The sequence below is a fragment of the Prinia subflava genome, chromosome 18 (assembly GCF_021018805.1).
Source record: "Prinia subflava isolate CZ2003 ecotype Zambia chromosome 18, Cam_Psub_1.2, whole genome shotgun sequence".
Taxonomy (NCBI): Eukaryota; Metazoa; Chordata; class Aves; order Passeriformes; family Cisticolidae; genus Prinia; species Prinia subflava.
Genome location: NC_086264.1, coordinates 2,869,326 through 2,885,606, shown reverse-complemented (window position 1 = coordinate 2,885,606; position 16,281 = coordinate 2,869,326). Strand labels below are relative to the sequence as shown.

Here is a 16,281-nt window from a genome sequence, read left to right as displayed (position 1 = left end):
AAAACTTGTCTCTTCCTACAGACCTTAACTATGTTACAGCAATTTGCAGTCCTTGTAAAAAAAAAAGCACTATGGAGCTCAGAACCAATGTGCTCTGTGGCGCTGCCCGAGGACCTGCCGCTCTCTGAGTAGCCTGGATTCTTCACCCCCTTTTTTATATGACCTAAAACCAGTTCCAGCCAAACCAATTGGGGGCTTGCTGGCACAGCATCCCAGTGCTGGCTTTTCCCTCCCTCCCTGCCAGCCAGGTTTGGGCTGCCATTGGCCTGCAAGGCAGGCTGGAACCTCCCCAGCCCACCACTGGAAAACACAGGAATACTTAACAGAAGGGTTGTCTCATCTATACATGAAGAATGCAACCCAATGCATTTAGTCAGGCACCAGTGCACTGAAAAAAAACAACCGGTCCCGGTTGGAAAAGACCGCCTGTTTAGGCAAAAGAACTATGTTCAACACACAGCACAAGCAAAGTCTGTTTGCATTATAAGCTTGAGAAAAAGGACAGAAACCCTTTCCTGGTTAAGGATTCAAAATTCAAACCTGAGAACATCACTGTCCTCACCCCAAGGCCCAAGGGCATCTGCTAAAGGTAATTGCAGCCCACACCACCAGAGTCACTTTGCTGGAGGGCTCCTTGGGGTCTACAGACTTTTTCTCAGCTTATCACCTTGAAACAAAGGTGTGACCATGTGAAATTTTAAGACAAACATCCTTTCTGCTGGATGTTTATCAGCATTAGAGATACACAGCAGACTATGAACTTTGAACAGTTCTGCTAAAAACTCTTTTCTTTTCAAAAGATCAGCTGGCTGTCTCTTGCAAAATAATTAATTACACCAGGTATCCAACCACATTGACTTTTCCAGGGTAAACAGACTCTCAATTTGCAATGGGAAAAAAGAAACCAGTAAACAACATGCCCCTTACTCCTTTTTCTTTTCCTTAAGTAAACTTTCATAGCTTTCTTCCTAAAGTACTCAGAGTGCTGATGCTTTAGTAATATAGATTTCTTTTTGACTGAAAGTATATTAGTAATCACAAATGCCCTTGGAATCTCCTGGGAGTCAAGGACCTTGCCCCACAGCAGCCTCCCCAGTACAAAGCATTCAACTTCCTATAGGCTTCAGGAGAGCAGGAGAAGGACCAAGGGCCTGTAGTGACAGGACAAGGGGGAATGGCTTCCCACTGACAAGAGGGCAGGGTTAGATGGGATATTGGGAATAAATTCTTCCCTGGGAGGGTGGGAAGGCCCTGGCACAGGTTGCCCAGAGAAGCTGTGGATGCCCCATCCCTGGAAGTGTCCAAGGCCAGGCTTAATGGGGCTTGGAGCAGCCTGGGCTAGTGGAAGGTGTCCCTGGCCATGGCAGGGGGCTAGAATGACATGCCAGGCTATCCATCCATATCATGCATATTCCACTGTCCTCTTCCCTTACCTGCACTAATGAGTCTCAATATACTTTTATATTCAAACAGAATTCAAATATCACAGCCAGAAAACAAATAAAATACATGTCCACCTTATTGCTTCAAAAAGCAAGGTGGACCACAGTGGTGGCTGCTGCTTGGAAGTGGATGTAAGAGAAGGGACTGTAGAGCTTCTTGAGCATCCATTGGAGTCAATGGGAAAAGTCTCTCTTGAGTCTCTCTGAAGTGGTTTTACTGTATATGGAAGTGTTACCCTGACACTCCCATCCAAAACATGATCATTCCACAATATTTTGCACACTGATCCTGGGTGCCCATCATCCATCACCCCTTCTTTCTTGTCTCCCTTCTCTCCCTGTTGCTAATTTCCCATTATCCACACTTATGGCCGATGATAAGGTTCACAATCCCATTAGGGCATTTGCTGGGTCACAGGTCCCCAATGCTCATTTTGACCACATGTTCTTTATTGCAATTTTGTGGGTTAATGGGCCGTTTATGGGTTGTTTATGCGCTCTCTTTAGCAAGGAGAACATATTTTCATCTTAATCTCCAGGTGAACACTGTGTGCTCAGCGCAGGCAGCCAGCTGAGCACCAGGCTCAGGGACTGGAGAGTCATTAACCCAGGGGGTGACCCCTCAGCCCTCTGCCTGCTCGACCTTTGAGCACCACCTCGCCAGCCTGCCCCAGCCTTGGCCATCACCTTCGCTTCCACCTCAGCTGTCCAGCTTAGGAGCTGCTCAAACCAGCACTGCTGACGCCAGGAGCAGCTCAGGCTGGTCGATACTGTTTTCCTTGCTGTCTTATTCAATAGAACAACCTGATGGTCAGCAGACATTTTCGGCAGAGAAAAGGCTAATCCACAAATTTAGATGGCTGGGGTTGTATTTTTCCCCTGAATGGGAGAGGAATTAAGATATTAACTGCAGAGGGTTGAATGTTCTAACACAACATGAATACAGAGGCAATGCCATCCATGGAGGATGTCTCTCACTTCTCTCTCTTCCTTTTCCTGTTCCATTCAGCCACACACAATCCATGAGGCAGCTTATAAAATCATAATTTGCACAAGAGCAAACACATCAGCAGTTTCTCCAAGTTCAGATCAGGCCAATTCTGAGCACAATGTATACCCTCGGGTTCCCAAAGGCAAAAATCAATCTCCATCAAGAGAGAGGAATCTCAGAGAGTTCAGAAATAGGGAGAGACACGTTCTAGTACAACAACCTCGAATCAGGCATGGCTGAGCTTCCCAGCCCTGCTCGGCAGTGGCTTTGGTGGCAGTCCTCCCTCACTGCCTGGAGCGACAGCAGAGCTGGATATGGAAATGCCAGGGGGCTTTGCGCCACTGGCCCCTATCCCAAAGTCACCTCCTGCTTCTGTGCCAAGGGCCTGGCTGGTGGTGGGTGGAAAGCAGTTGCAGCCTGGCTCTCTGGGTGTAGGATGCTGCCTCAGGATGGAGGACAGGGGGTATCTGTGTTGATGCACAAGTTAAACAGCCTGTTCTCCACCCAGCCAACATGCTTTCCCTCCTGCTTTTTCAGCTGGCTGTTTTCAGGGACACTTCTGAAGACCCTGGGGACCTGCACGTCAGTGAACTGCTTCCTCCATTGAGGCCAAAGGGACCACCAGACAAAGTTCTGTTGGTTCTAAGTGCATCGGCAGCTACAGAAATCCCCAAGGGACCTGGTGCAAATTCTTCCCCAGAGCCTGTGGAACCAGTATCAAGGAAAGCTGCTTGTCAAATGTGCTTTCCGGACAGGCTTATTAAAATAGGACATGATCGTATTCCCATTCCTTTCTATGGCTGCCCTCCCTATGTCTAAGCTCGGGTCAAACCCACCCACAGTCAGAGCAGTGACACACTTGTACAGACACCTGTAACAGCTTTAAATTTGTTTCCTTTCCAGTTCAGCTACTTCCCTTCCAAAATTCTCCATTACCAAAACCAATTTTATTTGTGTGTCAATGTCAACACAAGACATCAGCAAAAGGCAAGCAGGGAGGCTTCGATGGCCCACAGTCCCACCAACTTCCTTTAAAGACAAACCTGAATGGAATCCCCCTAAAACCAGGAGTCACTGGAAACAATCCCCTGGGACACCTCTGCCGGTTCCTGTATGGCATCCAACGCATTGGGCCAAGGGTAAAACAAGGGATGCTCTCCTGCTTTACCAGCAAAACTGTCCAGCTCTTCTGGAGCACACAGACCCTCCACGTTATTCCTGCAACTTTACAGGTAAGAACTGTTATTTCCTTTATAGAAGCGAGAACAATCACTTCAGTTAACACCAGTTTCTGCAGAACAGGCCAGGTGAAAATGGATTTCCTGATTCCTCAAAGCTCAAGCACAAGCATCCCTGAACACCACCACAGAAGGCAAGTGCACATGGATTTACATGGGACACCTGCTTTTGGATAGACTGCACTGGGAACACTGCCCTGAGGGTGCACACCGGCCTTTCCCAGGGTCCCACAGAACCACCCCTGGGTGATCCGCTCCCCAGCTAATCACTCCAAGCAAGCGTGAGATTTTCTCTTTTGCTTGTTTGGCACCTTGCTTGTGAACGATTACTTTTTGACCCTGTGCCGGGGCGGTCTGGCTGTGAGGCAGATTAGACTTTCCACAGGCAGGACTTGGCAGCCAGGAGGGAGTGCTCCCCACATTACCTGGATCCCACCCCAGGCCATTTCTTGGGGTGCAGAGAATGCTATTCAAGAATGCTTGATCTATCTTGGAGCAAATCTACCCTATCCCTTGATAGTGCCACTTCCCAGACATAATGACCAGCACTGACTGCCCCTAGAATAATCCATTTTTTGCTGGACTATTGGACTGCATGATTGTACCTGTTTTGCTGTAAGCTCCTCTGCAGCACATGGCATATATTAAGTGTTTGAGCTGCAAAAAATCTTCAGTATTGGACAAATTCTTACTAATACTGTGCTCTCTCAAGTGCCAGAAGAACGGTAGCATTTACATAATGCCTTGCTGGGCATTCCCAGCTCCCTTGGTCTTTGGTGCTGTGCCTACAGATACTTCATTAAAACATTCCTTGGAGATGCAGGGAGAGAAAAAGGACCCTTCTTCCAAAAATGTTTCACATTAACTCATCTAATGTGGACAATCAGTCTGGGAAACTTCCAAAAAAACCCAGCACTATCTCATGAAAATTTGGTGACCCTTATTCTAAAAGGCAATTCCTATAAAAGAAAACAGCCTGCCAACTCCACCCACATGGCTATGATGGAGAGACCACCACATGATACATCCCAAGTCCCATGATTTTTCCAGCATTGCTCCACTCGAGGGAGACTCTGCCTTCAAAAACTGTTTTTCTCAGCTGCAGCCAAGACCAGTAATAACTGCATAACCTGCCAGAAGCAGAGGCAGCTGCAGAATCCCAAGGAAATAGGAACAGATAGCCTCCCACAGACACACGATTAACCAGCTGAGCCAAACTATGTATTTTATGTACTAACAATGGGAGGCTCTGCCTGCTCACATCAATGCCAGGATCCCCTGATTCCAAGGGTGTGGAATTAGGCATACAAGGACCATGCAACTCCCCGTGGATATAACACAGCTAAATGCTAATCAACAGTGACTGGCGCACAAACTGATAGAAAAACAGGAAATCTGCATTCCTATATCACATTTTTTAAAATTTCCAGATTCCGAGTGCCATTTTTAATTGCAGTAAAGGCAGCAATGCCTATGACACTTTTACAAACCAACTAGTCCATAGTGACAAACCATACTGGTTATGAACTCTGATATAAACTACACCACAAGCAATTCATTGCAAAATATAGATGACAAAGATATTTTTGGACTAGTCCTGGAGGTCAGCCATCTTATTTCCAGTTGTGTCAAACTGCTATGGCAGCAAAATTTTAAGGAGCTACTGCTGAGCAGTTGCCAAGAAGACTTTAATAAAGAAAGAGCAGCACCTAGAGAAAGCCTGGCTTTCTCCAGAGCTCTGGAACATTTCCTGCTTTCACACAGACACAGGATGCTGCCTGGCATCACACCTCCATTGGATCAGAGCAACAATCAAGTCCCCAGTGAAACAGCAGTGCAGTGGCTGCCACATAGAACTGAGTTCAAAAATTACTCCCTAATTCTCACCATTTTCCTTCTTTGGCTTTTCTTAGTTTCCCTTTTCAAAGCAGTGTAGCTTTCACAGTCTCCTTCCTGGAGAGACTGGTGCTGTACACCTCTCTGGGATCCTGCTGGGTCCTGTTCTGGTACCTTAAATGCTGTAAGCACACCATGATCACACACAGCTCCTCCCATACCTCCATCACTGCACCATATGGCCACAAAGCAACAGCTCACTGTAAGCACAAGGGAAAACTCCTGATCCTCTGGTGAACAAAAAAAAAATCCTCTTCTTTTCCAACACTGAAATATTGCTCCCCAAAGACAGTTTTAAAGCTGGTTTGATGTGCTGCAGTCCCTGTAAGTAGTGTCGTTTCCTTGGCATCAGCCACAAGCCCTCCTGCCAAACTATAACCCAGTCTACCACTGCTCATTTACCTTGTTTAGGTAACAGGGAGGGTACAGGGACACTTTTAAGGACACAGCTGTAACTCTGGGCTCTTCTCTTCCGTTTTAAGCTTCCACACAACGACAAGAGGAAACTTCCCTCTCTGCGCTTCCCAACCAGCCCTCTGGCTGCAATAACCAATTTTCTGCCTATTAAGCTCTTCTCACAAGCAGGGTTTCATCACTGTCTATTTGTCCCATTCAATCAATCTCTGCAGCAGCCCTGACTGTTTCAGCACTTCTGGAAGTCTCCTTCAGCAGGGGCTCAGCAGGACAGAACCCACCCACAGAGAGAGCAAACTACACACATGTGGGTGAGGATTTTCCATATTTATTCCCACAGTTTCTGTGCATGCCGAGCGCTTCGTCCCGTGTCTCTGGCTGCAGTGGAGCCCACCTCCGTTGCCAGGCAGTTTTTCAAGGAGTACTGAATGTTTCTGGCATCCACACTTTCTGCTTTCAGCTCTTTTCATTCTGTCCCCCGCTTTTGATGTTGCCAAACACCTCATCCATTCTGGGCACAGAGGGAAACGTGTTATTATTCTTTACCATCCTTGCAGAGACCAACTGGTGCACAAGAGCTAAACACACATGTTGGAGGGTTCTGCAGGTTGTTATTTCTTTCCGATTACCTGTCCTGCTTCAAACTCAACGTAAGAGAGAGGAAGTCACAGTGTAAATATGTATTTTATAGAATCCCAGACTGGTTTAGGTTGGAAGGTACTTAAAGATCATCCTGTTCCAACCCTCTGCCACGGGTATGGACACCTTCCACTAGCCCAGGTTGCCCTCTCCAACGTGGCCTTGGACATTTCCAGGGATCCAGAGGCAACCACAGCTTCTCTGGGCAACCTCTGTTAGGGCCTCACCGCCATCACAGGCAAGTATTTCTTCCTGATATCCCACCTAACCCTGCCCTCTGTCAGTGGGGAGCCATTCCCCCTTGTCCTACACATACCTCCACACTAAAAGCACTACCACAGAATCACAGAATTGTAGGACACTAGGCTGGACAGACTTCAAGAATCATCTGGTCCAAGGAGCTCAGAAGCCAGAGCTCAGGAGGTTACATCACCTTGACTCGCAGCAGGAGGAAGGTGCCAACCTCCTTTGAGATGCTTTAGAAAAGACTTGTCTATTTACCTTCTGAAAAGCTTTGTTCAGTGACAAACCGCTCTTTTGGCTCAGAACAGTTCACAGCCGCTTATCTAAAAAGCCGCAAAGCCAGGCCGAGAATCCAGACAATGCTTCCATTGAGGAGGAGAGCACCAGGATTTGGCCTGACAGGGTGGTTACAAAACCAGCCGGCTCCACATCTGGGTGCCGGTTTTCCCTGCTGCTGCAAAGCAAGCTCCATCGGGTGGATCCATCCCTACAGAGCTGCCCCTTGGGGTGGCTGCATTTATTCTGTATATTAAATCCTAATAAAAACCACTTCCCTCACTTGGCATCTCTGGAGATGTTACAACCATCCTGATGGAACTGTCCCCACCAGTTAGCAGCATGGCAAAGCAAAGTTCTGCGTGGATAAATCACTTCTCTGAAGGCGTTTTCTTTTTCTCTCTGGGTCGAGTCAAGGGAACTCAGAAAAGGGCTCTTGCAACGGCATTCGGGAGCAGAAAGACCCCATTGAGACAAAGACACAATAACCAGTTTCACCCCTGCCTTTAAAAATTAACCACCATTAACTCTGGGCTCGGCACGGCTCCAGGCTGCCAGCAGCACACTCCTTCCAAGCAGCTTCCCAGAAACTCTCAATTCAACTTGTTCTCAAAAGCCTGGTGACATTTGGGCAACTCCTGCTCTTCATCGGTTTCCCCTTGCAACAGCAAGTGAAGTTCAAGCTTCTGCCTCCTTTTAACTCTGAGCTTCACAGACTCACCCCCACCTCCTACACAAGCACTAAGTCTCCAGAGGACATGATTATGGTGGAAAAATCCGTGGTTTTGCTGGGGTCTCATCCATGCTGAAAGTTAGTTTTCCAGCTTTACGCAAATTTCGGTAATTCAATCAAGGAAACATAAGTATAAAATATTTCCACTTTCAGGAAAGGAACATGACCAGGATCTATACTACTAAAACTGTGTGCAAGAAAAATAAAAGACCATTATCTAATGGATTTATCCAGGAAAATTAAGCACGGGTTGGCTTTCAATAAGCAAATGCACTGTAATTAAGATCAATATACTCCAGAAAAGGCTACTGCCAAAACTGAGGAAGGAGGAAAGCAAGTTCAAACAAACCAAACTTGTTTTTTCACTGAAAAGTGAGAAACCTGGTATCTCGAGACACATTTGGTGACTCCTTATGGAATGCAACACAAGCTGCACAGAGAGATACTTTTACCAAAACAACAAAGAGGCTCTAAAGCAGCAGCAAAGCACAAATACAAAGAATAAGGAGGCCAAACCACACTTCACTGCACCATTTAGGAACATCTGGGTCTGACATAAGCACAGGTCAAAGGAAAACTACCAGAAATGAAAGATTCCACTAAAAACTGGACGATAAGTATGTGAGGCATACAAGGAAAATGAATTATTTAAGACCATTAGCAGCGGGAGCTTGAGAAGCAGTGGGTGACCTGGACCACCCTGGAGTGAGTCGGCCAATTAAGGAGATTAAAAACTGTGCAGAAAAGCAAAGCAGCCTCTTCCGTGTGAAACTTCAGCACACAGGTGGGTGCACGGCACTCAGCTTTTTCCAAAGGTTAACACGGGAGGAGGCAGGTGTCTGCAGAACAAAGAGAAGATGGAAGTGAATGCAACAGCAGAGTGGCCAGGCCCTTGCACTCCCATCTCATCAGACCCTGTCCAGACACAAGGTTTTAGTCAGGTCTGGAATCTTTCATGCAGCCTGAATGTGAACAAAACAATAATCACTCCACAGAATTACCTGGCACTGCTAGCCAACAGGATACCATCTACCATATTCCTATATTTTCTTTCTAGACTCCAAGTTGTGCCCTTTGGAGGTTTTCCTTGCAGTTTCCAAAGATGCATGAGGTTACTATGCCTTTATTTTTCTTACACAACTAAAATCACATGGAATCTAAGCTGCTCCAGCCTGCTGGGACTTACCCAGACCAGGATATCTGCAGTTAAAGACAAAACCATTAGCAGAGTTCTCCGAAGTGCTACTTAAGCAGATTTTTTTTTTCTTTCTTTTAAGCTCCTAAATGCAACTTTAGCAATTATTGGTTTATGTAATTGCCTAACATTTAATGTTTACAGCAACATTTTACAACTAATTTACATGTAGTTCACTAAATGCTTTAGGGTTAATTGGTCTTTTGTTGTGCATTAAGCAGCTTGTTAATGATTAGACAGTGGGAAGAAAAGTAAGTAGGAGGTCGGTTTGGGGATGGCTTGGACCAAGAGAATGGCTGGGAGGGAATTTTTGCAGAAGCATTGACCTTCCTAATGGTCAGGCCCCAGCCTGGCCCCAGTGTGGCAGGATATGGTGTCTTCTACAGGGTCACATCGTCCCCTTCGATGTTCATGTGAGGAAGAGGAGGATACAAGAAGATCAATCTACTGCATGTGAGGAGAGGATGGAACCACAGCAAAGGAGAGACAGAAAATGCAACTCCTTGCACTTGGCAAGAATAATGCTGTACTGCCTGTGTTTAAAGGGAGCCCCAGGAGACCCAAGTGTTTCCTGTCCTGAGCATCCAAAGTTATCAGGATGATTCCACACGTAGGAAAAGTAAGAGTGTGCCTCCTTGGGGCCCTGTGTCACTGCACTTCCATCTAAGGACAGAGCACTCCAGACATGATATCATAATTTGAAAGCAAAGTTAATCATCTAATTACCAAGCTGGCCCTGCTTTGAGCAGAGGTTTGGACCCACTTGTAGGTACTGACAGTGGTCAGATTTTAGGCTTCAGGCACTAGCTAGAGTCTGTGAGAAAGAGAAGTGAGCGACTCTCTCATTCTGGCCTGGGAAAATCCTGAGGAGGAATCCAAATAGTCCTTGAGAGGTGAAAAACTGTTAGCAGGTAGTGTTTTTCTAACTTGTTTACTGGCAAAGATGTTTACAAAGAGGTGTGGGCTCTGAATGACCAATCATATTCATTGTACTGGAGTACTATATAAAAAGAAGATTTAGAAGAATAAAGATTGCTCTCAAGTGCTGTAAGCTGAGAGTCATGTTGTTATTCCATGCCATCCCTAAACCTTAATAACACCCACTGATGGCACCTTCCAACCTTATTTATTCTATTCCATTAGTGAGCTTCCCAGACAGATGACCTTCACTCCAGCTACCCCATCTGCTGCCCAAACACGACCACTTTGCCACAGCTTCAGAGCAACTTCTAGTAATGAAGAAAGACTGGAAACCCCATGCTGCGTTTAATGATCTGCTTGGCATCCTGGCCTGGAGAATAGAAACGAGAATAACAAAACACCAACTCTGTATCAGAATATATTTACAAACTCTTTGGAAACAGCAAGGGCTGCACCAGCATAACAAAGGCCAAACAGGAAAACAGCAAAACAAAAATGAACTGCTTCCTTTGCATTTAGGGAATCAACTGTGACCAAGCCAACAGGGAGTCAAACCCTACTTTTTAAATCCTTCCTCAAGCACAAAAAACTGGCAGTGGCATCAAAAGCACTGAGCACCCAGCTGGTCTTAAACATTGTTCAGGACTTAGGAAAAAAAATTGGGGGGAAAAAAAAAAAGGGGAACAAATCAGCCAGGTACTACTGGTAATCTTTTAAACAACTTAGGATGGAAAGAGCCAAGCAGAAATGAGCAGTGTTTTCCAAACTGTATCCCATCAGAACAGCATTGCCTCCAATGTAAATCTCTTTACAAGCACTGATCTCCTTACAGTCGTGAAATGCCATCTTTATTTCTTTTTAATTGGTCCTACTGCATTTTAAATTGTTTTTTTAAAGTATAGCCAGAGCATATAAACATGAGGTGTTGAACTACAGAACTGTTAAAATACAGGAAATACATTTGAAAAGTTTTTGGTTTTACTGGTACTCAAATTTCATTACCCAGAAATAAGGAATGTACTCATTTAAAAAAAACAAACTTGACTATTAAGAAAGTCTCCGTGTCTGGCAAGTTTCTGCAGATGATTAATTATTACAACTCAGCAAGGGATGCTGCTGCTTTCTTTCTGACCCTGCACACGCTCCAGATGGGTTTAAGAATAGTAACAGCCAAACGTCACCCTTTGCCACTTTTACTGTTTTCCTGCTCCCAGCACTTCAGTCTCCTTTCCCCCTTCTGTGTTGGGATCAGGACTCTAGGCTTGAAGTAGTCTGTTTTGCTGATTCATCTTAGTGCACAGCCACAAAACCAGCAAGATGGCCTTGAAACCGGTTAGATGGCCACAAAACCAGTTAGATGGCCACGAAACCAGTTAGATGGCCATGAAACCAGTTAGATGGCCACGAAACCAGTTAGGTGGCTCTGAAACCAGCTAAATGGCCACAAAACCAATTAGATGGCCACGAAAGCAGTCAGATGGCCATTAAATGTTTTACAAAGAGGGTGGAAAAACATTGTCACAGAGAGGTGGGGGATGCCCATCCCTGGAAACATTCAGGGACTGGTTGGATGGAGCTCTGAGCAATGAGGTCTAGGAGAAGGTATCCCTGTATGGCAAGGGGTTGGAACAAGATGCCTTTGAAGATTCCTTCCAACCCAAACCATTCTGTGACCTTTTTCACAATTCCATGAAACAAGTCAGATGGCTACAAAACCAGCTGGGTGGCCACAATAGCAACAGGGAGGAACAAAGGAGTTGGGGTGCAACGGGAGCCTCATACAGGAGACCTGCCTCTGCTAAAAAGCTGAAGTTAGGGATAACCCCTCTGTGGAGCTGTGCAGAGTTCCCAGCCCAGCAGCTGGGCCAGGCTCAGCTAATGCTGAGGATATTCAAAGGGCCCTGTCATGGTGCCAAGCACGCAGCTCTTATGACAAGGGTCGCTTTGTCTTGCATCCCCTCCGCCTCCCAGCACATGGGAAACTTCAGAAATTCCCTTGCTGAGGAGAACAGCTAAGCTGAGTAACTTGGAATTACAAGCTTTCAAGGTTAGTTTGCTGCTGGAGCCAAGACATATTTCCAGAGCTTCTCAGGACTGAAAACAACCTCCTACTTTTAATGACTTGCCTTTTATCTTTAATAAGGGATTAGGAGCTATTTTTCCAGCTAATACTTTAAAATCCAGATAATCATAAAAGCAATCAGTAATACCCAATATATGTTAATTACTCATTTTCTTCTCGTCTCTGGCTGCCCTGCTGTCACTCAGGGCCATTAATTTGTCTATAACAAGGCTGCAAATCAAAACCAACAAAAGGCTTCAGGTCCTCTGGGGAGTCACAGGTTCGGATTTGGGAGATTAACCACAGATTATATCTGCAACAACAGCAAGGAAAACAACATTATGGCCAAAGAGGTGCTGAACTATCCCACCAGCCATTTACCTATGCCTGGGCCTGCTCATTCCCACAGGATTCAAATAAAGCAATAAGGTAACAAGGCACTGAATAAACTTGACAGCACTAAGGAGAGCCAAAGCTGCACTCACCAAGTCATTCCCAGTGAAATGTGACTCTAAAACAATTTGATATTTTCCACACTAAGCTACACTGGCCTTTCCAAAGGGAATTTACAGGAATAGCAGGTGTAGAAGCTTTACATTCAAGATCCAGGTGCTGGAATAATGATGCTGATCAGCACATTGCTCAGACAGGTAACACCTAGGACTGCCCACAGAAAAGGAATTCACAGCTCCTTGGATGCCACGAATTTGACAGATGCCTTGGATTTATCAGAATATTATTTAGGTTGTTAGGAAAAACTGAAGCAGGAGCAAGCGCTGATGTACCTACTCGGAATTACACCCAGCATTTATGTTCTGCCCTCCCTGTGCTGTTATTTCTTCCATTCCTGAGTCCTGAAGAGCTCTGCAGTGCCCTGAAAGGAGTTCAATCACTCATGCCTCAAATCCAAACTCTCTCCATCACATTCCTGCCTGTTTCCCCAGCACTGCATCTCTCGGTTTCAAGACAATCGTATTTGCAGTCCCAGCTCCCTTGCAAACACGTACGTGCCATACAGGTGATTTCCTCACACCCCACAGCACCTTCCTCATAATCTCCGGAGTCACAGTCATGTAATACCAGGAATCATCTGGTTCTCAGCTCTAATAATAGAGCCTCTGCCTGCAGACAGCACCAGTGGCCAAGGCTGCTCCTGGCTCACGTAACACCGTACGTGTCTCCTCTGGCTACAGCGTGACGTGCCCACCCTGCCCTGCCTGGGCAGCACCTGCAGCGTCCCAGGAGCACACACAAGATGTCAGCATCCACCGCTCACCAAGAGACAATAACCAAGTCTCTCACAGGAAAACAGGTTTCCATCCCTGGAATTGTCCAAGGCCAGGTTGGACAGAGCTTAGAGCTACCTGGTCTATTGGAAGGTGTCCCTGACCATGGCAGGGGATGGAACTGGATGAGCTTTAAGCTCCCTTCCAGCCCAGGCCATTCTATGATGATTATATGAACAGAGAGCACAAACTGCACGTTTGATTCCAAAGACTTGAGCAGATCAACTTGCTTAATCCAAATGAGAATCAAAAACTAGTATTTTCAGCCCAGACTACACAAATGTGCTAATCCAGTTTTTCACAGTGGCATCTTCTATAGAACTGAGACAACATTACTGTCAGTTTACATTATTAAGTTATTCAGCTCATTAAAGAAATCAAATACAATGTGACAACAGGAGAGGTTGTTTATTTCTTCAGAATTCTCAAGCTAAAAGGAAAGGGTAGGGAGATGAGATCTAAGGAGAAAAGGGAAGTCAGCTAGCTCATTAGTTCAGATAACACTCCCTTAATTCCCAGATTTCAACAGGGGAGAAAACCCAAACATCAAGTAGTTGCATCATTACCAAAAAAATACAGCTTTCCCTTTGGATATTTTTAATGGAATTTCAATTTCCATCAACATGATATTTGAAAAAGGTGATCTCAAAGGAAGTCCTTTCCACCTCTAGGTGGATACCAGCATGAACATCTGGCCATCCAATGCACAAAACTCAGGATGCTGGATAGCTACGCATTACGATGTCAAATTACACCGGGTATTATAAAGCATGACTTGGATACCAAAAGGGAGCAGCAGATTCAGGGTGAAAGAAATACTAACAGCAAATCAAGTCCCCTTAAGGAAATCATGATAATGGTATCACCAGATTAAATCCATTATTTAAAGTTCCCCACTTGCTGATTGAAATGAAGCATGATTTCTTGTACTCTATTTTATTTAAGGCAAACATGAAGAGCTGATGAAGTGTCTCATACATTACTTCACCTACTGGGCTAAACCCTCCATAGTGAAGTGCACATTTTCATGGTTCCAGGGAAAGAAGAACTATGACCCCAGTGAAGAAGGTACGCAGCAGTCTGGAAGTGTGAGGCAGCACTGAAATAACAAATGCCCTAGGTTGGAAAACACCTTTTAAGAACTGAAAGCTGCAGTGAAGCTGCAGTATGGAAAGGAATTCCCCAAGAATGTGTAATACACAAACCAAGGCACACATGGATCCAGCTCAGCCATTCTGGACTGTGGAACTGTAACTTGATTTATTTGTGTACACACACCAAGAATGTATTTCTGTATTTCTTCTCAAAGGCTTGGCTTAAAGCTTACTGAGCTAAAAAAACCCAAACAAACAAACAAACAAACAAACCAACCAAAAAAAAAAAAACAACCTCAAACCAACAACAACAACAAAACCAAACAGGAATACTATGTTAAGAAATACTCAGATGATGATTTTCAGGGAAATTAAATTCCCCAGCTTCTCCTGCCTCCCAGTTCCAAGTATTCTTTTAAAGCCCTAAGTTAAACCAAGGTGCTGAACAGAGGGATCCATCCCTTCCTTCCCCAGTTCTCCACCACAGAGCACTAGGCAGACTTTGGTCGGGATGCAGCCATGAGCAACAGGAACACGTGCTCTGAGAATCCCTTTTCCAGGAGCCATTGTGCTCTGCTCTGTCACTACAGTGAAGAAGGAAAATAAACTTATAAGGGGGCTCCATCAGTTTCAGAGTAAGAAACTCCATCACAAGGAAAAACAACCCCAGAAGAACCAGGCAAGGACTGGTTGCTACGTACTTCCATTAAATGCATGAAAGAAAAGAAGATGTAGAAAAAGATGATTGGTTTTCCAGATGTTTCTCAACTTTGTGGCACCGAAGAAGCCATGGAGCAGAGAACAGCTCTTTCATATATACCTGATCCCTCAACTACAACCCAAGTTCTTCTGCTTAATTTTGAGATGAAGTCAAACCTCTGCCTACAAAATCACATCGCAGATGAGAACAGTTCAATGCACTGATTCAGATAAAAAAGCTTTTCTTCAAAGCACATTTGTTTTTTATCCTCCAAAGAGATAGGAAATTGTGAGCAATAAACCTCAGGGATGTCTTTCCCAAGATTTGAAAGCTGTCCTCCAGTGGAGATTCCCATTTTAAGCACATGGTTTGCATAACTGAAAGAAAATACATGACCTTGATAGTAAGCAAAATATTCCTTGCAAAACATTTACTCTTTTTCTTGCTGTGCAAAATCTGTCTGCTCTTCCCAAATGAAGGACACCAAACCCACATTCCTCAGAAAAATGTCACACTAGATTAAATTGGAGGAGGATGTTTTTACAACAAGTTCAGCACTGACCTTATGTTTCTGAAGCCGACAGCTTCCAAGCAAAGTGCATTTTCCCTTCTGCATCACGTGCTGCCTCAGCTGTGAGGGCTTTTCCAGAGCCAAAAGGATGTTCTTCACAGATATCACCACTTCTGCAACCAGGGCATCTGACAGAGCACCAAATAACACCTACTGCTGTCCCCCATCCCTAAACATGTCTCAAGCACTCTTAAAATTTGTATCCAGGGTCTTTCCTCTAACACCCTTAAGATACAGGAGGAGCACTGTGCCCGTCATAGAACCCCAAAACGGTTAGGGTTGGAAAGGACCTCAAAGTTTGTCTCATTCCAATCCCCTGCAATGTGCAGGGACACCTTCCACTAAACCAGGCCAATCTCTGTCCAACCTGGCCTTGGACACTTCCAGGGACGGGGCATGCACAGCTTCTCTGGCAACCTGTGCCAGGGCCTCCCTGCCCTAACAGGGAAGTAGTTTTTCCTGATGTACCATCCAAGGCTGCCCTGTCAGCCTGAAGCCATGATGAGTCAGGAACGAGTCACCAGTGGCAGTGGCTCTTACACACACTGTGTCCATGGAGAGCTGACCTGGCAAAATCCTG

At 45.3% G+C, this 16,281-nt stretch overlaps 1 protein-coding gene across 3 annotated transcripts in view; it reads right to left on the bottom strand.

The window, feature by feature from the left end:
• The window catches only part of SLC4A4 (solute carrier family 4 member 4), a 116,821-nt gene that overhangs the window by 53,321 nt on the left and 47,219 nt on the right, over nt 1-16,281 (bottom strand). The gene's annotated exons all lie outside the window — the stretch shown is intronic.